Source organism: Muntiacus reevesi, chromosome X (assembly GCF_963930625.1).
Source record: "Muntiacus reevesi chromosome X, mMunRee1.1, whole genome shotgun sequence".
Classification (NCBI taxonomy): Eukaryota; Metazoa; Chordata; class Mammalia; order Artiodactyla; family Cervidae; genus Muntiacus; species Muntiacus reevesi.
Genome location: NC_089271.1, coordinates 79,495,625 through 79,516,639, shown reverse-complemented (window position 1 = coordinate 79,516,639; position 21,015 = coordinate 79,495,625). Strand labels below are relative to the sequence as shown.

General features: G+C 35.5%; 1 pseudogene; it reads left to right on the top strand.

Moving 5' to 3' along the window:
* The first annotated feature begins 1,373 nt into the window (after positions 1 to 1,373).
* On the top strand, positions 1,374 to 1,728 carry LOC136154098 (large ribosomal subunit protein eL31-like; annotated as a pseudogene).
* Positions 1,729 to 21,015: the final 19,287 nt, after the last annotated feature.

The window sequence follows — 21,015 nt, the reverse complement described above, 5'->3', positions numbered from 1 at the left end:
TCTATCTCCTTTCATGAGTTCAGTATTACCCTAATACTAAAACCACACAATGACATCACAGAAAGAAAAAAATGTTATAAAAACAAAAGTCTTCAAAAAAATACAGTTATTATTAACAGACTTTGTATTTGCAAATTTGCCTACTTACTAAAAATCTATTTGTAACTGCAAAATCAGTATTCATAGCATGTTAATTCTCATTTTGTGAACATGTCCGAAGAGGTGAAAATTTTGAGTCACCTGATATGCAAATTCTCACCTAAGGTTGAACAAGGCTTTTATGCCTTCTTGTTTCAGCTGCACATTATAAAGTAGTGTCCTTATTGTGGTCCAATTAGTGTCAGATTTTTCACATTTTTGTGGTTTTTTGGATTATTTCTCTGTTAAAAATGGTCCCTAAGCATAGAAAATGGTGTTAAGAGCTGTCTAATATTCCTAAACTTGAGTAAGTTCTGATGTGCCTTACAGAGCAAATATATGTGTTACATAAGCTTCCTATAGGTATGAGCTATACCACTGTAGGACTTCCCTGGTGTCTCAGATTGTAAAGTGTCTGCCTACAATGTGGGAGATACCACTGTAGGCCATGAGTTCAACTTTAGTAAATCAACAGTATGTAATAACAGTCTTTAAAAAGAAACACACATAAAGAAAGATTATGCATTGACCCATTGATATAAACCTTGTGAAAACAAGCTTAATAAATTTATAAAAGTTTATGTTATAAAAAGTTTATAATAAGTTATAAGAAGTTTATAAAAGAAGCTTAAATAAACTTAATCTTGTATTTTCCTTAAGAGCAATGGTTCAATATTTTCTAATTCAGAGATTGCAGCAATTTCATAAAACACCAACTGTATAAACAAATAAAATGAAGCAATGTATAAACATATACCACAGTCTAGTAGAAAAGAATAACAGAACTAAACACACACACACACATAAATGAATGTGCATAGAACTGGTGAAATCTGAATAAAGTCTAGAGATTATGTCAATGTTAATTTCCCTTTAGTCATATTGTCCTATAGTTATATGAATGCTACAGCTGGGGAAAATCAGATAAAAGTTATAGAGAATCTGTACTACTTCTTAAAATTGCAATTACATTTAAAAATACTTAAAAAAACAGTAATTTGCTCCTCTCTCCCTCTATTTCTCAAGCTCTCTCTTCTCTCTCACACACACAAAATCACACACAAGCAAATCCCTTCCCTATTTATAATTTCAAAATTTTACTTTATGACTTTCTTGAAAATGTTTACTTTCTTTAGTAAGGTGTTTTTACCATATTTTACCCTACACTGATTTATTGTGAACCAGAGTATAATTTAACAACAAAAACACCCTTTGGCCAAAACAAGCCTGACTGAATGGCTCATGCAAAAAAGAGTGATTAGAAGAGAGGCAAATCTGCCATCAATGAACGTATTATTAACATTCAGAAATGCACTCATAGAGTGACTTTCGAGAAGTATGTCCTTGGGCACTCAAAGGAATCTGGAAATTTGCGTGAAGATGGGAACTCCGGATGTATGCATTGACTCTAGGCTCATTAAAGCTGACTGGACCAAAAGAATAAGGAATGTCCCACACTGTACCCACGTGCAGTTGTGCAGAAAATATAATGAAGATGAAGATTCACCAAACAAGCTCTACACGTTGGTTACCTTTGTACCTGTCATCATTTTCAAAAATCTACAGACAGTTAATGTGGAGGAGAACTAACTGCTGATTGTTGAATAAATGCATAGAACTCAAAACAAGCCAAAATAAAAATAATAAGAAACAACCTTAATGATTTTTACCAAACTCAATTGAAAATATTTATATTTTGAAGACAAAGTAGTTTTCAAAGTCCCTGCAGATTTTAGTTTCTGCTTTTAAACTTGTTGATATTTATTTATATACATACATTGTAGCCACAATTTTATTGTTACTAAATCTAATCAACTCAGTCAAAGCTTCTTTGATAAACTTAAACTATTATCATTATCATTATGTAAATGAGAAAACAGAGGCTTAGTGATTTTTGACTTACTCTAGGTCTCCAAGCTATAGAAAAATAAAATTATCTTGTTTTATTTAGAAAAGCTTGCATTTCAATAGTAAGAAACATTTATTCTAATGGTGATACATCTGCTTAGTACATTACTGTATTTCTTCTCTATTTTTACACCATCAGATCGTTTGGCTGTTGAATTAGGTGATTAAAAATTATTAACCTCTATATATATTTTCAGGATCTCAGAATGTTATCAATTTATAGTATCTCTAAAAATATATTTATTCTCATAAATGTGCATTGATCTTTTTTTAAGTTATCAAGCATTATGTTCAGGCTTATTAACCACATAATGACTATTTAAGTTGCTCTCAATGAAATAAGACTGCATAAGAGAATGTATATAACATATATGTTGAACCATGGCACTTTTAAGATAATATTTTTAAAATAAGGAGACTAGATATTATGTTAATGGTAAAAAAAAAAAAGCAAAAAGAAACCAGATGACTGGGGAGAAAATGTAATTTAATTATTTCACCCAAGATTTTAAAAGATTTAAGGGGAAGTATCTGAGTTTTGGTTGTAGTACTAATAGAAGCATGGTGTGGGTATCAGGTAAAAGATGAAGATAAAAAAAAAAAAAGACGAAGATCACAAAGATTGGAAAGAAAGAGGTATATAAGAAACTGAGAAAGAGGTGAACATAGAAAGAAGAGAGTAGACCACTACTGGAATTTCAAAGTTTAACCAGGTCTTTAGACACTGTAATTTTATAATGGTTAAGGGAACAAAGCAAGATTTTGGAACAAATGATTAAGGAAATCATCAAGCCAAACCTTTGGTCAAACTAAACCTTAAATATTAAAGATTAGTATGTTTGGATATATAAAAACTAAACACTTTTGCAAGGTACCTAAATCCTTCAGTTGCCTGTAATTTTTTTGAAGTTTTAGCCTTTTTGTTTTTAAAATAACCTCTGATTTTACAGTATTGATAGAAAGCTTCTCAGATTAGAAGTTGGTTTTCATGTGCTTAGAAGAAAAGGACTTAATTGTCTTAGGGAGATTCATTATTATGCATCAGAGTGGCTCCGATGGTGAAGAACTTACTGTGTTGGAGCAAAATGAGAAAAATAGAACCAATGCCCAAAAGAACAAAGCTTTTAAGTCAATCAGTCTTAGTTTGAACTCTGGATCCATCACTTTCTATCCATAAAATATTACCTAACACCTTAGAGCAATATAATCATGGCTATATTATCATAATCATCATTGTTATATATTTCTTTATTTATTACTATGCTAGAAAATAAAAAAGTTTGTTCACAGTTGTTAAGAGTGTTAAGCAGGCCCTAAACTCCATTAGTCTGGTTTTGATGAGCATTGATTCTGCCACTTGTAAGCTCTGTGATCTTAAGAAAGTCACCTAATCTTTCTAAGCCTCAGTTTTCTATTCCATAAAATGGTGAAACTAATTAGCATAGCATAGTGAAATTTGGATGAAATAATGGTCATATAGCTTTAACTTTGTACCTAGTATATTATGTTTATGTTGACTTATTATTTCTTAGGGAAAATGTTACATTTATTCTAGCCTTAGGTGCTTCCTATTTTTGGAGTTTTAAAGTGTTAATTTTTGTGTATGGGTGAAATCACAACAATATTATATGGAGTTAAAATATATATATATACCCAGAGGGACACCAAGATGGTGGAGTAAGAAGTTCAACTCACTACTAGTCCCCCAAGGATACATCAAAAATCATCTGCATGTGGAACAATTCTTTTGGAAGCCTAACTGGAAATTGGTGAAAGGACTCCAAGACTATAAGAAAGAAACATTTAATACAGTATGATAGGAAGAAAAGCATCAAGTATGGATTAATAGAAAAAGGGAGATGACATAAGTGAACATTCACCCTGGGGAGTGAGTAGATTGAGCCAGAGACTGAACATCACAGTGCTTGGATCCTATGTTTTAGGGACAAGCCCCCTTGGTTGCTTGGAGAACTTCTGGAACAGATAGAAAAGCTGGAGAAACTTAGAATCCACTCATGAGGAGTGTGTATGTGCTGGTTTTCTCTCAAGCAGTGGGAGAGTGGTCTGCCATAGATGCTGCTGCTTCCCCAGTCCAAAGATAAAGAGAGAATTATAAAAACAATAAGAGGAAAACAAAGAGTCATATGCAGTGGAATCCCAATAAGGCTGTCAGCTAATTTCTCTGTAGAAATTTTACATGCCTGAAGGGAAACGTATGATACATTCCAAGTGGTTAAATGGAAAAATGTGCAAACTAGAATCATCTACCCAGCAAGAGTATGATTTAAAATAGGAGAAATATGAACTTCTCCAAGAAACAAACACTAAAAGAATTCATCAATTCTAAACCTACCCTAAAGGAGATGTCGAAGGGTCTTCTCTAACTGGAAAAGTAGTAAGAATCTATAGAAAAGGAAAAACCCCATTAGGAAAGACAAATACATGACAGAGATTAAAGATCACTTAAATAAGGTGGTATAAAATTGAAAGACAAATGTTGTAAAAGCACCTATAACTACAATAAATAGTAAAGTGATAAGCATGAAGATATAAAATATGACATCAAAAGCATAAAATGTGGGGGAGGGGAGTAAAAATTTAGATTTTTAGGAAGTATTTGAACTAAATACATATTAGTTTACATCAGGTAGATATAATTATGGGTCAACATCTATGAACGTCACAGTAGCCACAAATCAAAAACCTATAGGAGAGACAGAAAAACCTAAAAGAAAGTAGCCCAAGCATACTGCAAAAGATCATCAAACTACAATGGAAGAAAACAACAAAAAAGAGGAGAAAGTGAACAGATAAAACCTACAAAAACAACTGGAAAGCAAGTAATACAATGACAAAAAGCATATATCCATCAATAATTACTTTATAAGTGAATGGACTAAATATTCCAATCAAAGACATAGGGTGGCTGTACAAAAAAAACAAGAACCTTCAATATGCTGCCTACAAGAGACTCACTTCAGGGCTAAAGATACAGACTAAAAGTGAGAAAATGAAAGAAAAAAAAGATTTTTCATGAAAGAGGAAATGACAAGAAAGCAGAGGTATCATACTCTCTGACTTCAGAGTATATTGCAATGCTACAGTAATCAAATCATCATGTTGGTGGTATGGCACAAGAACTGACACAGCAATCAATGAACCAGAATAGAGAGTGCAAAAATAAACTTGGGCACCTATGGTCGATCAACCTATGACAAAGGGGGCAAGAATATACAGTGGAGAGTTAGTGGTGCTGGGGAAACAGAACAGCTACATTTAAAACAATGAGATTAGAGCATCCCCTTACACTATATACAAAAATAAACTCAAAATGGAATAAATAAGTAAATGTAAGGCCTAGATCCATAAAACTACTGAAGAAGGCCTAGGCAGAGCATTCTTTTACATAAGTTGCAGCAATTTTTTGAATTTGTCTCCTAATATAAAAGAATTAAAACCAAAAATAAACAAATGGGATCTAATTAAACCTAAAATCTTTTGCTTAACAAAGGAAACCACTGACAAAATGAAAATATAACCAATGGAAAGGGAGAAATTATTCACAAATGATGTGACCAACAAGGGATTAAGATCCAAAATATAGAAACTGCTGATACAACTCAACATCAAAAAACAAGCATACCAAAAAATGGACAGAAGACATTTTTCCAAAGAAGACATACAGAAGGCTAACAGGTTCATGAAATGATTATCAACATTACTAAATTATTAGAGAAATGCAAATAAAAGCAATAATTAGACATTGTCACAGACTTGTCAAAATGAATATCATTAAAATGTCTACAAGTAATAAATGCTCCAGCAGAGTATGGAGAAAAGGAAGCCCTCCTACACTTTTGGTGGGAATGTAAGTTGATGCAGCCAATATGGAAAATAGTCTGGAATTTCCTTAAAAACACTAAAAACAGAGCTACCATATGATGCAGCAATTCCAAATCTAGGCATATATCTGGGGAAAACTCTAATTTGAAGCAATACATGCACCTCAACATTTATTGTAGTTCAACTTACAATAGCGTTTTACAGGCAAATTTGGCCTTGGAGTACAAAATGGAACAGGGCAAAGACTAATAGAGTTTTCCCAAGAGAATACATTGATCAAAGCAGACACTTTCTTCCCACAACAGAAGAGAAGACTTTACACATGGACACCACCAGATGGTCAATACTGAAATCAGACTGACTATATTCTTTGCAGCCAAAGATGGAGAAGCTCTTTACAGTTAGCAAAAACAAGACCAGGCACTGACTGTGGCTCAGATCATGAATTCCTTATTGCCAAATTCTGACTTAAATTGAAGAAAGTAGCAAAAACCACTAGACCATTCAGATATGACCTAAATCAAATCCCTTAGGATTATACAGTGCAAGTGACAAAAAGATTCAAGGGGTTAGATCTCATAAAGTGCCTGAAGAACTATGGAAAGAGGTTCATGACATGGTACAGGAGGCAGTGATCAAGAGTAACCCCATGGAAAAGAAATGAAAAAAAAGGCAAAATGGTTGTCTGAGTAGGCCTTACAAATATCTGTTAAAAGAAGAGAAGCTAAAGGCAAAGGAGAAAAGGAAAGATATGCCCAATTGAATGCAGAGTTCCAAAGAATAACAAGGAAAGATAAGAAAGTCTTCCTCAGTGATCAGTGCAAAAAAATAGAGGAAAACAACAGAATGGGAAAGACTAGAGATCTCTTCCAGAAAATTAGAGATAGCAAGGCAAAATTTCATGCAAAGATGGCCACAATTAAGGACAGAAATTGTATGAACCTAAGACAAGCAGAAGATATTAAGAAAGCATGGCAACATTACACAGAACTATAAAAAAAATTTTCATGACCCAGATAACCATAATGGTATAATCACTCACCTAGAACCAGACATCCTGGAATGCAAAGTTAAGTGGACTTTAGGAAGCATCACTACAAACAAAGCTACTAGAGGTGATGAAATTCCAGGTGAGCTATTTCAAATCCTAAAAGATGATGCTGTGAAAGTGTTGCACTCAATATGTCAGCAAATTTGGAAAACTCAGCAGTGGCCATAGGACTGGGAAAGGTCAGTTTTCATTCCAATCCCAAGGGAAGTCAATGCCAAAGAATTTTCAAACTACCTCACAATGGCACTCATCTCACATGCTAGCAAATTAATGCTCAAAATTCTCCAAGCCAGGCTTCAAGAGTATGTGAAATGTTAAATTCCAGATGTTCAAGCTGGATTTAGAAAAGGCAGAGGAACCAGAGAGAAAATTGTCAATATTGTTGGATCATTGAAAAAGCAAGAGTTCCAGAAAAACATATATTTCTGCTATTGACTATACCAAAGCCTTTTACTGTGTAGATCACAACAAACTGTGGGAAATTCTTAAAGAGATGGGAATGTAAGTCCACCTTACCAGTGTCATGAGAAATCTCTATGCAGGTCAAGAAGCAACAGTTAGAACTGGACATGGCACAGCAGACTGCTTCCAAATCGGGAAAGGAGTATGTCAAACTGTTTACTGTCACCCTGCTTATTTAACTTATATGCAGAATACATCATGCAAAATGCTGGGCTGGATGAAGCACAAGCTGGAGTCAAGACTGCCAGGATAAATATCAATAACCTCAGATATGCAGATGACACCACCCTTATTGCAGTAAACAAAGAAGAACTAAAGAGCCTCTGGATAAATTTGAAAGAGGAGAGTGAAAAAGTTTGCTTAAAACTCAACTTTCAGAAAACTAAGATCATGGCATCTGGTCCCATCACTTCATGACAAATAGATGGGGAAACAATGGAAAGAGAGAGAAACAACTTTTTTAGACTCTAAAATCACTGCAGATGGTGTCTGTAGCCATGAAATTAAAAGACAATCGCTTCTTGGAAGAAAGGTTATGACCAACCTAGACAGCATATTATAAAGCAGAAACATTACTTTGCCAACAAAAGTCCACCTAGTCAAAGCTCTTTCCAGTATTCATGTATGGAAGTGAGAGTTGGACTATAAAGAAAGTTGAATGCCAAAGAATTGATGCTTTGGAACTGTGGTGTTGGAGAAGTCTCTTGAGAGTCCCTTGGACTACAATGAGATCCAGCACGTTAATCCTACAGGAAATTAGTCCTGAGTATTCATTGGAAGGACTGATTCTAAAGCTGAAACTCCATTACTCTGACCACCTGTTGTGAAGAAATGATTCATTGGAAACCACTCTGATGCTGGGAAAGATTGAGGTGGGAGGAAAAGGGGTTGACAGAGGAAGAGACGGTTGAATGGCATCACCAACTCAGTGGACATGAGTTTGAGTAAGCTTTGGGAGTTGGTGATGGACAGGGAAGCCTGACCTGCTGCAGTCCATGGGGTTGCAAAGAGTCAGACACAGCTGATCTCCTGAATTGAACTGATTTATAATAGTTAGGACTTGGAAGCAACCCAAATGTCCATCAACGGATGACTGAATTAAGAAGTATTGTATATAGATATGCATGTACAATGGAATATTACTCAGCCATGAAAAGAATGAAATTCTTCCATTTGTAGCAATGTGGGTAGACCTAGAAACATTATTCTTAGGGAAATAAGTCAAACAGAGCAAAACAAATAATGTATTATATGAATTATATTTGCAGTCTGAAAAATAATGCATATGAGTATGCAAAACAGAAACTGACTCATAGAGAAGAAAAATTGTGGTTACCAAAGGGGAGAGTGAAGGGAGGATGAACAAATTAGGGATATTGGGATTAACGATTACATATTAGTATGTATAAAATAGTTAAGCAACAAGAATACACTGTGTGGACTTCCCTATAGCTCAAATGGTAAAGAATCTGCCTACAATGGAGGAAACCAGGGTTGATCCCTGGGTCAGGAAGATCCTCTGGGGAAGAGAATGGCAATCTACTTCAGTATTCTTGCCTGGAAAATTACCATGGACATAGAATTCTGGCAGGCTACAGTTCATTGGGGTCACAAAAAGTTAGACACGACTGAGCGACTAACACACACATACACACTGTACAGCATAAAGAATTATGACCATTATCTTGTACTAACTGATAATGGAATATAAACTGCAAAAATACTGAATCACCAAAATATATGCCTGAAATTAACATAATATTGCAAATCAAATATATTTCAATAAAAATGTAAAGTTTAAAAAATATCCATATATGATAAAATTATTTATATATGCATATATATGTATATACGCCAACTCCTTGTTTTAAAATACAGTGCATTAATAGAAAATTTGGAGGTTTCCTTGATAGCTCAGTGGGTAAAGAATCTGCCTGCAATGCAGGAGACACAAGAGACTTGGCTTCAATCTCTGGGTCAAGAAGATCCTCTGGAGGAGGAAATGGCAACCCACTTCTGTATTCTTGCCTGAAAAATTCCATGGACAGAGCAGGGAATAGTAGGGCCAAGTGTTCAAGAGGTGATTACTATTGAAGAGACAATTTATTACAGTTTCCAAGCGATGGAGGTGTGCCATGTGTGATGCCCTCAGGGAAGCATGCAGTGGATCAGGAAGCAGAGTTAGAAGGAAAAACTTTGGACAAGAGCCATTACTGTTGCTTCCACAATAAAAAATGGATGAGGCGGTGTGGGCAAGTTTAGGATTGGCTCATCTGAATAATTTCAGCAGGCTGTGGGGCATACAGATCCCTTCTAGTTGTCTGGTACCTGGTCTTGATTGTTTATGGCAGGTAGATAGTATGAGAGCCTTTTAAAGGAGATGGCTCAGAGTGTGGACTGTGGATTGCTTTGTGTTTTACAAGCACACACATGGGAGGAAGATTTTTCCTGAGGAGGGAGGATTGATGAAGGGGGCAGGAGGCCAAAGCAAAGCAACTCAGGCATATTATGGGGTTGTCTAGAGCAAGATGTGCATGAAACATGTAAATCAGAAACTGAAGAATCAAATTTATAGAAGTTAGAAACATGGATAATACACTTCCTCAAACTTTTACTTTTAATTCTTATTTTCTTTTTTTGATAATTGAAATCAACATCTAGAATCCACAAGTGATATCCTACTACTTAGTGAATTGCTATCAAGTATGCATTTAATAATTATTTAACAAATTAATAAATATATACCCTCAAATCTATGTGATTCTAACCATGTCTATATCCTTGATTCATTTTATTACCAAGTTCAGGTGATAAAAAAATTCAGTTCTAAGGTCACAACACATAATGAGGAGTTTAGTAAAATAGAAAGAATCTTATGAAACATTAATAGCATAAGAAAAAGATAAATAATGCATACCTTTCTTATAACTGATATAAAGAAATACCTTTTCTTTAAGAAAAAATGTGAAAAGAATGTTCAGAAACATAGGACTTAAAGGTGTTTTAAATAATAACATCTAAACTTTAATATTCATCATCACAAATCCATTAACATAAGTAATTCTGTTATGATATATAGTGGAAAAGAACTTGAGGTTGTACCACATTTTTATGTGAGAATCAAGCCATCTACACACAGTTTCTGATGAATATTAACAACTATAATTTCAGGCTGCTTTTGCTAACATGACTTAACCATTGCACCTCTTTCCCAAGAAGATAGCTTCCCAGGAAGTTATGAAAATAATTTTATTGTTCCTCTTGAGAACTTCTTCCAAACTCATTTTAAATTGTTCCATTTTCCAATGAATAGCATCAGATAATTGAATACACTCTTCCAATCCCTTGCCTCAAACCCTGCACCAATCCTTAGCTATTTCAACATGATCATTACCTGATAGTCCTCAGGTCAACACATTGAAGAAACCATCCCAAGACAAACCATAAAACCTTATAAAAATTGTGACTGTCCTCCCCACTCCAGACACTACTAGGACTAACAAGATAGTGATATATTGTATCATGAAAAATTGAAGTGCAGTCACTCAGTCGTGTCTGATCTTTTGCGACCCCATGAAATCTAGCCCACCAGGCAAGAATACTGGAATGGGCTGCTATTCCCTCCTCCAGGGGATCTTCCAGACCCAGGGATTGAACCCAGGTCTCCTGCATGGCAGGTGGATTCTTTACCATCTGAACCACCAAGGAAGCCCATATTTTACCATAGTAAGTAATAAACTCAGCTTTGCCTTATTGACAGGTTTACTGGTTATATTTTCAGGAAACCAGCATTGCAAAATACGAACATATATTGAAGTAAATATTTTGAATTTTATTTCAATGGATTGTGTCTTGTTTTTCATGCCCTACCCTCTTTTTAAACTATAACTAGTATCCTCCAAACCAAAGCCTGAAGAGGGTGAAAATAATCAAGATTCAAATTTAAAAGCAAGTTGCTATTGCTATACTACTGACAACAGTTTTGTGAGGCTAACACTCCCTTTTAAATATTTTTGATTATATAAATAGCATATAGAGAATCTCAATGTTTCATTTTTAAGGACAGTCTTCTTGCCTCATAGTTTCCATCTATGTTGTATATACATACATACATACAGCCAGCTATTTTTTTTTCATTTATTTTTATTAGTTGGAGGCTAATTAATTTACAATATTGTAGTGGTTTTTGTTGAAAATATTTTTAATATACTCAAAGCTACAGAAAACCAAAAAACAGCATTACACCAGTATAATAACATTTACATACCACCCAGAGTTAATAAATGCTTCTATTGCCATAATTGCTTCAGATTAAACAAAATGTCATATCACCTTGAAATATCATTTGTTCTTCCCCATTCTTGTTCCCTGATTTCATTTCCAAAAATCAACAATAAACTGTGAAATTTGCATGCATCCTCCCATCAATGTCTTTAAAAGTTTTACTTTATTAAAATTCATCAAATATAATATGTATATTTTACAATTTTAAATTTGTATTATTACATCACACTTTCCTTTTATATACAATTTGTTTTTACTCACAAAAATTATGTCTTAAGATTCTATTTTTATGTGTGCAATTATAGTTCAATTTTAATTGGTGTAGATAATTTGCTTTAATTGAATATGTTTAATCTTTCTTTTTAAATTACCCATATTCCTACTGCTTGATGTGTTTGAGGAGATGAGATTTTGGTTAAAAACCAATCGCTGGGACAACCCAAAGGGATGGGGTGAGGAGGGGGCTTCAGGATGCTGGGATACATGTACACCCATGGCTGATTCATGTCGATGTATGTCAAAAAAACTACCACAATATTGTAAAGTAATTAGCCTCCAATTAACATTACTTTATTATTTAATAAATTAATTTTTTTTTAAATCTGCAATTTTTCAAGCCCAAGTATAGAAACCAATATGTAAAGCAAAGGTTTTACCTGGAAGATCTCAATGGGAGAACTGCCCTTCTCACACCAGCCAGTGTATCACAATCTCCAAGGGGAGTTGCGGTCAAGGACGCAAGCTCCTCTGACTGGTCATACTCTTCACATATTTGCATTCCTAATCTCATGCCTTCATTCCTAGGTCTCTTTATCTTAAGTCTTCAGGTGCCTCTGTTACTGAGAAAGGAAAGGAAACTTTGAAGATTTTTTTTTCCCACTGTGACTTAGTGCCCAGTACTTTCTATTCGTAAACTTTTCCCCCTCCTCTCTTTTGATCCTGGGTTTATGAAACTACTGGAGCCTTTTGTTTAGGGCTCTCTCAACAATGAGACTGCCTGGTCCCACTGATCTACCTGATCCTAGATGAGTGTGTATTTCCTGGGAGAAAATGGAATAAAGTAGTAGGTACTTTATCCAGTTTAGTCACTTGCCTACATTCAACACAGTGTCATCAAAGGATAAATTCTTTCACTTTGGGTTTGTCCTGTTAATTCACTATTTCTGGCTTCTGACAGTCAAGTTCTCTTTCCTGGTTCAGCTGAGGTCTTGGCAATTTGTTATGCGTTTTCATTCTTTGAAAAAATAGCAAAATTGATATTTTTATATATGTTTCATTTTATGGATGTGTGAGATTATATATCATACATGACCAGGAGTGAAAATAATCAGTTGTAAATTATATGCAATTTTAATTTTACTAGATATTTCCCAAACGCATATCAAAAGGATTGCATTAATTACAGTTCCCTCAAGAGCGACTCATTGGAAAAGACCCTGATGTTGGGAAAGATTGAAGGCAAAAGGAGAAGAGGACAGCAGAGGATGAGATGCTTAGATAGCATCACTGACTTAATGGACATGAGTTTGAGCAAGTTCCTGAAGATAGTGAGGGACAAGAAAGCCTGGCATGCTGCAGTTCACGGGGTCGCAAAGAGTTGGACATAGCAACTGAACAACAACAACAAAAGTAAGTGGAAGTTCCTGATTCACTGTATTATTATTGGTTCCAATTATTGTCTATTTTTTTTAATATTTCTGCTGTTGGATGAATGTGAGTTTGTATATAATTTGGTTTAATTTGCATTTGCTTAACCATTAGTGATTTTGAGTATACATTCTTATATTTCTTGGCCATTCTGATGTCTTCTATGAATTGCTTGGTCATGTGTTTGGCTATTTTCCCGTTTGAAATAAAAACATAATTGATATGTTGAAGTTCTGTTTCAAATATATCTTCCCACATTGTGGTTCATATTTATTTATGATATATTTTGCCATTCAAACTTTATCAGCACTTTATATGTTGTGGTTTTTGTGTTTAAGTTAATCCTTCTTTACCCTGAGGTTTGTTATTTTTTCTAGTGGCTAAGAACTTTTGTTTTATTTTTTATGATTTGGTTTAAAATGTATGAAAATGTATTTATGCATATTCTATGAGATAGAAATCTTGTTTTGGTCATATTTGCATAAGTCATTACTAATCTATTGCTACTTAAATTATCAAAAATTTAGCTACTTAAAAAATGCATATTTATTATTTCAGTTTATCTGAGTCAAGACACTGGTACCGCCCAGTTTGTTCCTCCATTTCAGAGTCCTTCACAATGCTGCAGTCAAGGCAGTGGTCTCATCTTAAAGCTCAATCTTGAAAAGATTTGCTTCCAAACTTACATGATTATTGGAAGGATTCATATCCTCGTGTCTTGTTGTTTAAGGGTCTCCATTCCTTGTCGACAGTTAGAGGCTGAACTAATTTCCTTAACATGTTTACCTCTATGGGCTTCCTAGGTGACACTAGTGGTAAAGAACCCACCTGATTATTAGGAGACATAAGAGATGCAGGTTCTATCCCTGTGTTGGGAAGATTCCCCTGGAGGAGGGCGTGACAACCCATTCCTGTATTCTTGCCTGGAGAATCCCATAAACAGAGCAGCCTGGTGGGCTACAGTCCATGGGCTCACAGAGTCGGACACGACTGAAACAACCTAGCATGCATGCACACATGGACCTCTATACAGGGTAATTGAAGCTTGTTTTTTCAATACCAGCAAGGGAGAGAGCCTGATAGTAAGACAGAAGTTATAGTCTTATGTAAAAAAAGAGGTGGCATCCCATCAACTTTGTTATGTTTTGTTGGTTAGAAGAAATTCACAACTCCCAGCAACACTCAAGTGGGAAAAGATTATGTAAAGGAGTGAATAATAGGAGCTAGAGATCCTGATGACCCATGCAGAGTCCGTCCTCCACAAGAAGGAAAGTCAATTGTTCACAAACAATATAATAGTTAAAAAAACTATATGATATATTATATAGTTAATACCTTCCACACAGATATATAATATGATCTCTATCACATGATTTACTTTATTTTCTTTATGCTCCTCAAAAGCCAAGAACATATCTGTATCTCAAACAGCAGAATTCATGAAACTTAGAACATGAACATGTTCATGGAATATATCAATAGACAACATTTGAAGAGACCAGTCATGGCGAATGGGGCTATAACTATTAGGATATAAACAAAGGTAGTTTTTTTCTTCCAATATGCCACATAGTTCCTCAGATTATTTTTCTCATTGACTGGTTACTGATTAGTTATAAGAGCATCATCTAGAATGGGACTAAACTAGCAAATATGAACCTTCTGTACCTGTGGGTCTGTTCCACTTGTTTATATATAATTAAGTTCAGTTCAGTTCAGTTGCTCAGTCATGTCCAACTCTTTGTGACCCCATGGACTGCAGCATGCCAGGCTTCCCTGTCCATCACCAACTCTCGGAGCCTAATCAAACACGTGTCCATTGAGTCGGTGATGCCATCCAACCATCTCATCTTTGTCGTTCCCTTCTCCTCCCACCTTCAATCTTTCCCAGCATAAGGGTCTTTTCAAATGAGTGAGACTTCACATCAGGTGGCCAAAGTATTGGAGTTTCAGCTTCGGCATCAGTCCTTCCAATGAATACTTAGGATTGATCTCCTTTATGATGGACTGGTTGGAGTCCAAAGGACTCTGAAGAGTCTTCTCCAATATCACAGTTCAAAAGCATCAATTCTTCAGCGCTCAGCTTTCTTTATAGTCCAACACTCACATCCATACATGATTACTGGAAAAAGCATAGCCTTGACTAGACGGAGCTTTGTTGGTAAAGTAATGTCTCTGCTTTTTAATATGCTGTCTAGGTTCGTCATAACTTTTCTTCCAAGGAGCAAGCATCTTTTAATTTCATGGCTGCAGTCACCATCTGCAGTGATTTTGGAGCCCCCCAAAATAAAGCCTGTCACTGTTTCCATTGTTTCCCTATCTGTTTACTATGAAGTGATGAGACCAGATGCAATGATCTTAGTTTTCTGAATGTTGAGTTTTAAGCCAACTTTTTCACTTATAGGTGTGGTATCATCTTCATATCTGAGGTTAATGATATTTCTCCCAGAAATCTTGATTCCAGTTTGTGCTTCATCCAGCCTGGGATTTTGCATGATGTACTCTGCATATAAGTTAAATAAGCAGGGTGACAAAATATAGCCTTGATGTACTCCTTTTCCAATTTGGAACCAGTCTATTGTTCCATGCCCAGTTCTAATTGTTGCTTCTTGACCTGCATACAGATTTCTTAGGAAACAGGTGAGGTGGTCTGGTATTCTCATATATTTTTCACTGTTTGTTGTTATATTATGTTATATACAATATATTACGTTTATTCGTACCCCATGGCTTTGTTTCACTCCACTTAGAACTTCCTTCTTGCTTTTGGTTAATCCAACTATTATAGGTTCTTTCATAACTTAGTTTATTTTACACCTCTAGAAGCCTTTCTTATCTAATATAGTTGCTGATGTCTTTTCATTTGTCTGAACTATTATATTTACTAAAGTGCTAAATACTGAGAAACATCTTGACCTGTCTTTGTCTCTATGACATTTTATACTTGCCATGTAGATTATCAACCTGATATTTTCAATTTTCTAAGGTAATTTAAAATACTTACACTTTGAGAATGCTATACTTGAAAAGAAACTTAGATTATATCATGTCCAGTTTATAGACAAGGAAGTAAGTCTGAAAAGAACTGAAATTATTTTTCCCAGGCTCACATATCTAGTGAGTGGCAGGGTCCAGATTTGAACAGTAATGTGATGAAATTTTGCCATGTTGCTTCCCTGTTTGAGTGGCCTTGAGTTTGTCATGTTGGTATTGGAATGGAGGCTGTAACATAGACAATGATGTCAAATTGAGATATAAACTGAATTGGTGATTTAGTCATTAAGTCAGGTCGGACTCTTGCAACCCCATGGCATGTAGCCTGCCAGGCTCCTCTGTCCATGGGATTTCCCAGACAAGAATACTGGAGCGGGTTGTCATTTCCTTCTCCAGGGGATCTTCCCAACCCAGGAATTGAATCTGGATCTCCTGTATAAACTGAATTTAGCATCTTAAATTTAACAGGAAATGGAGTAGGTGCTAGATTGAGTTAGATTTTTGCTGCAACTCTACTCTGGAAATGAAAGAAGAGGATTTATAAAGTCCCTATCATACAAAAAACCACACAACTCAAAGGAATATGAAGAAAGGATGGTAGAAACTGTAAAGGCCCAGATATTCATAGGCTGGTGGATTTGGTGCTAAAAGAATAAGAGTGTTGCTGATTGCTATTAATATAATAATTTTATATGTATAATTCTGAGTAGGCCAAGAATTAGAGAATTCAAACAATCTACAATGTCCCACCAGCTTCCTATGTCTGGCCCAGATCTCAGGTAGGTTCTTTGTTGCAAGGGCTCCTTTCATAGATTTGGTAAGCATTCAGCTCATACTAGAATAAGCTGGGCCTAGCAGGAGTGTGGATAAAAGGGATAACCAGCATTATTTCATTATCTGATTGTTTCTATCTTCGGGTTATTCTAGTTTGCCACAGTCTTTCTTTCCAGCAAATAGTAGTAATTTTCCTGACCCAAGCTTATGCTTTGTATTGAATACCTGTCATATATCATCATCACCTAGTCATATTATCCTTCCAGTTTTATGATTTTTTAAAAAGTAACATTGAAACCTTTTGTTTCTTTGCATGCCACATTAAAGGCTTTGGTGGCTCAGCAGTAAAAAAAAAACAAAAAATGCTTGCCAATACAGGAGACATGAGTTCAATCCCTGGGTTGGAAAGATACCCTGGAGAAGGAAATGGGAACCCACTCTAGTATTCTTGCCTGGGCAATCCCTTGGACAGAGGAGTCTGGCGGGCTACAGTTCTTGAGGTCACAAAAGACTCAGACATGACTTAGTGACTTGACAACAATGCTACTGCAAAATAAATGCTTTAAATCAGTTCAGAGTTATGACATAGTCTAATTCTGATAGCATATGTTCCAATTTCATGATTTAAATTAAAATATATTCTCTCTTTCCCCAGTATGATATATTTAAAACTATCATAAAAATCTAGTTTGATAAGTATAGTATTTGAAAAGTGAAAGTACAAGGTTTAACTATATCAGATTATTCCATGGAAGCATGAAGTAGCTTGGGAAAAGAGTATGCATTTCTCAGGATTTAGCAACTCTGCCTATTTATCAACAATAATGAATTTAAACAGCTACAAGGTTAAGATTTATTTGAGTGGAACACTCATTTCAGTTTAACATTTATTTTAGTAGAGCTGTATTATTTAAATTTGTAGGACTTATAAATCAATTAATTTTTCTGGCTATTTCCTCTCTAATCTTGAAAATAGCACCACTCATGCTGTTATAATGAACTCATGGTTTAAATTTTGTTCTAGTCCATATTCAGAAAAGTTTTTAGTAGGTGCAGTAATTAAAAAAAAAACTCAAATTTGTTTAAACTACTCAAGCTCAAAGAGGAAAACACCATTTATTAGTGAGCAGGTAATAGTACAATAGTCCACAACACTTCAAAGGGTTCCTCAACCTCTTTTCATGGACCATTTAAAAACATTAGTGCATAATTAGGTAAATAATGGAGGTTTAACAGGAAATATCTTAAATTTTAATTATCTTTGGGAAGATCTGTTCAGATGATCATAGCCAGAGAATTAGAGCCCGTGGACAGTGTCTGCTGTTGTGAATAACAGTAATGGTTCAGTGAACTTATCTAACCCTTTCTACTATACTTAAACATTTAAAAGGAAAATAGAAAAGGATACCACACATAGCCTAGTGTCCTGCTAGTGTGTGTACCCCTGGGGCATCTTCTCTTACTCAGAAACGCTCCAGGAGTGGTAAAGGATGAATAAATAAGGGCACTAAGGAACATAGAAAAGGTGACAACTGAATAGAAGTTGCTACAGGCTTTAACCTTAAAGTACTGAAGAAAAAAATTCTACTGAGCCTTGGTGGAAATAAATGTGACAGACGCCTAAACCAAACCATCCCTAAGGTATCTGAGACATGGAAAGGCCAAATTAGAGGTCTCATCTTTTCCTCCCATCAGAGTAAAGAACAGATCCAAGTTCTTTGTTAACCTCACAGTGTTTGCTGCTGCTGCTGCCGCCAAGTCGCTTCAGTTGTGTCCGACTCTGTGCAACCCCATAGACGGCAGACCACTAGGCTCTGCTGTCCCTGGGATTCTCCAGGCAAGAACACTGGAGTGTGTTGCCATTTCCTTCTCCAACGCATGAAAGTAAAAAGTGAAAGTGAAGTCGCTCAGCGGGGTCCGACTCTTCGCGACCCCATGGACTGCAGCCTACCAGGCTCCTCCGTTCATGGGATTTTCCAGGCAAGAGTACTGGAGTGGGGTGCCCTTGCCTTCTCCGCTAGTACTCTATCTAGTACTAGCATTTGTGATAAAACCACTGACAGATGATTGAAATGTTAAAGAAGGAATGCAGCAAAGTACATGCCTAAATGCCATTCTCTTGGACAAGAAGCCATTCTAAAATACTAACTGTGGCTCTAGTTTGAACATGTTCAAATGCCCACTCCTGATTTGCTTCTCTGGATTTGACCAAGTAGTTTTAGATTCAGTCGCATCTGGAACTACACTTTTAGAATCATTCATAGATTTTGCAAAACAGTTAATGGAAAAGGGGAAAGAGAAAAAACATAACTGTTTAAGCAGCAAAAGTTACCAAGAATGAAATTTGTATTTGATCTGTGTCTTTTGTTTCCCTCTGTTTCTCTTTGTCCTTTGCTATCTCTGGGCACTTCCTATATAGCCATCACCCTAGGCATCCAACATCTTCATGCTGATCCCAAATTTGCAAATACCACATTTCACTAGAAAAATTCCACTTTCCTTACCTTTGTGAAAGATGATGCAGAACTAAACATTTCTCACCTTAGCTCCAACCGTTCCTTCCCACCTGTCTTGCTAAACCAAATTGACCAACTAATGACTGCTAAGCTAAAATTCCAGTCTTGCAATACCTATGTCCTGCCATATGATTACCACAGCCTTATTTCCCCCATTCCTTCTGTGAATTTGATCAATAAATGGTTCTCAAAACAGAACTGAACTACAATCCTTCTTAGTCTAGGGATTTTTTAATGTTGTTACTCCTCATAGAACAGTCATCTTGAGCTGTCCTCAAGTCACAATATTTCAGTAAAGACTTGAAATAATGGCTTTTAGTTAGTTTCTTCTCTTTCACCACCTTATTTGATCCTACTTACCTCAGGACACAGTTCTTTATTAAGTGTTTTAATTTGATAAGTCAGTCTAAGTTATAAGTTAAGGATTACCACTGGATTATTGTGTTTTCTCACTGAAGAAACATAAATACATTTCATCAGCTGCCTGCTAGAAACAGAGAACTTTAATCTAAAATAGAATGTGGGAATCTCAAATAATTTAGCAGAGTAAAGAGGAGGATGTAACTGAAGGCAGGAAATGATCCATATTCAGTACTCATGTACTGGTGGCTCAGCTGGTAAAAAATCCACCTGCAGTGAAGGAGACCTAGGTTTGATCCCTGGTTTGGAAACATCCCCTGGAGAAGGGAAAGGCTACCCACTCCAGTCCCACTCCAGTGTTCTGGCCTGGAGAATTACATAGACTGTATAGTCCATGGGGTCACAAAGAATCACACAGGACTGTGCAACTTTCACTTTCATACTTTCATCTTAGGAATTTGTCATCTACTTCAGTCTGCAATGAAAGATTCCCTCTAAGGAAGTGCAGTATTTAAGAAAATGAAGACCGAGAGAAGGAAATTATCTTTTTACTAGAACAACTTTACTTCTCATTCTCAGCTCTGAGTTATCTATATAAAATATTTCCTTTTCCCAGAGAGAACTATCATCATAGAGTTAAGATTTAAAATATTTCACTGTAAGTTTCTAATTAGATTTAAGACAAACATGGCTTCGAGGCTTATAATCAAGTATATTTATGAGGCATGTGCATTTAGCATTCAATTCATCATACTTTAAAAAAGGTTGCTATAAAATATATTGCATATTTGGGCACATTTTAAAACAATTGACTCATTAAGCATAGAAAAGTTGTCTCTGTGTAATTTTATTACCTACTTCATTAAGTTTCTATACATTTTTATTTCAGTTTTTTAAATTGCATTTAATGCAGCTACAGAGGAATTTCAAGTCTTTATTGAATGTGACTTCCCTGTCCTAACCAATGTTTAATAGCATGTTCTATTGCTTTATGACACATGGAGCAGTTTAAAAAGTCTAAAAGGATATCATTATCCT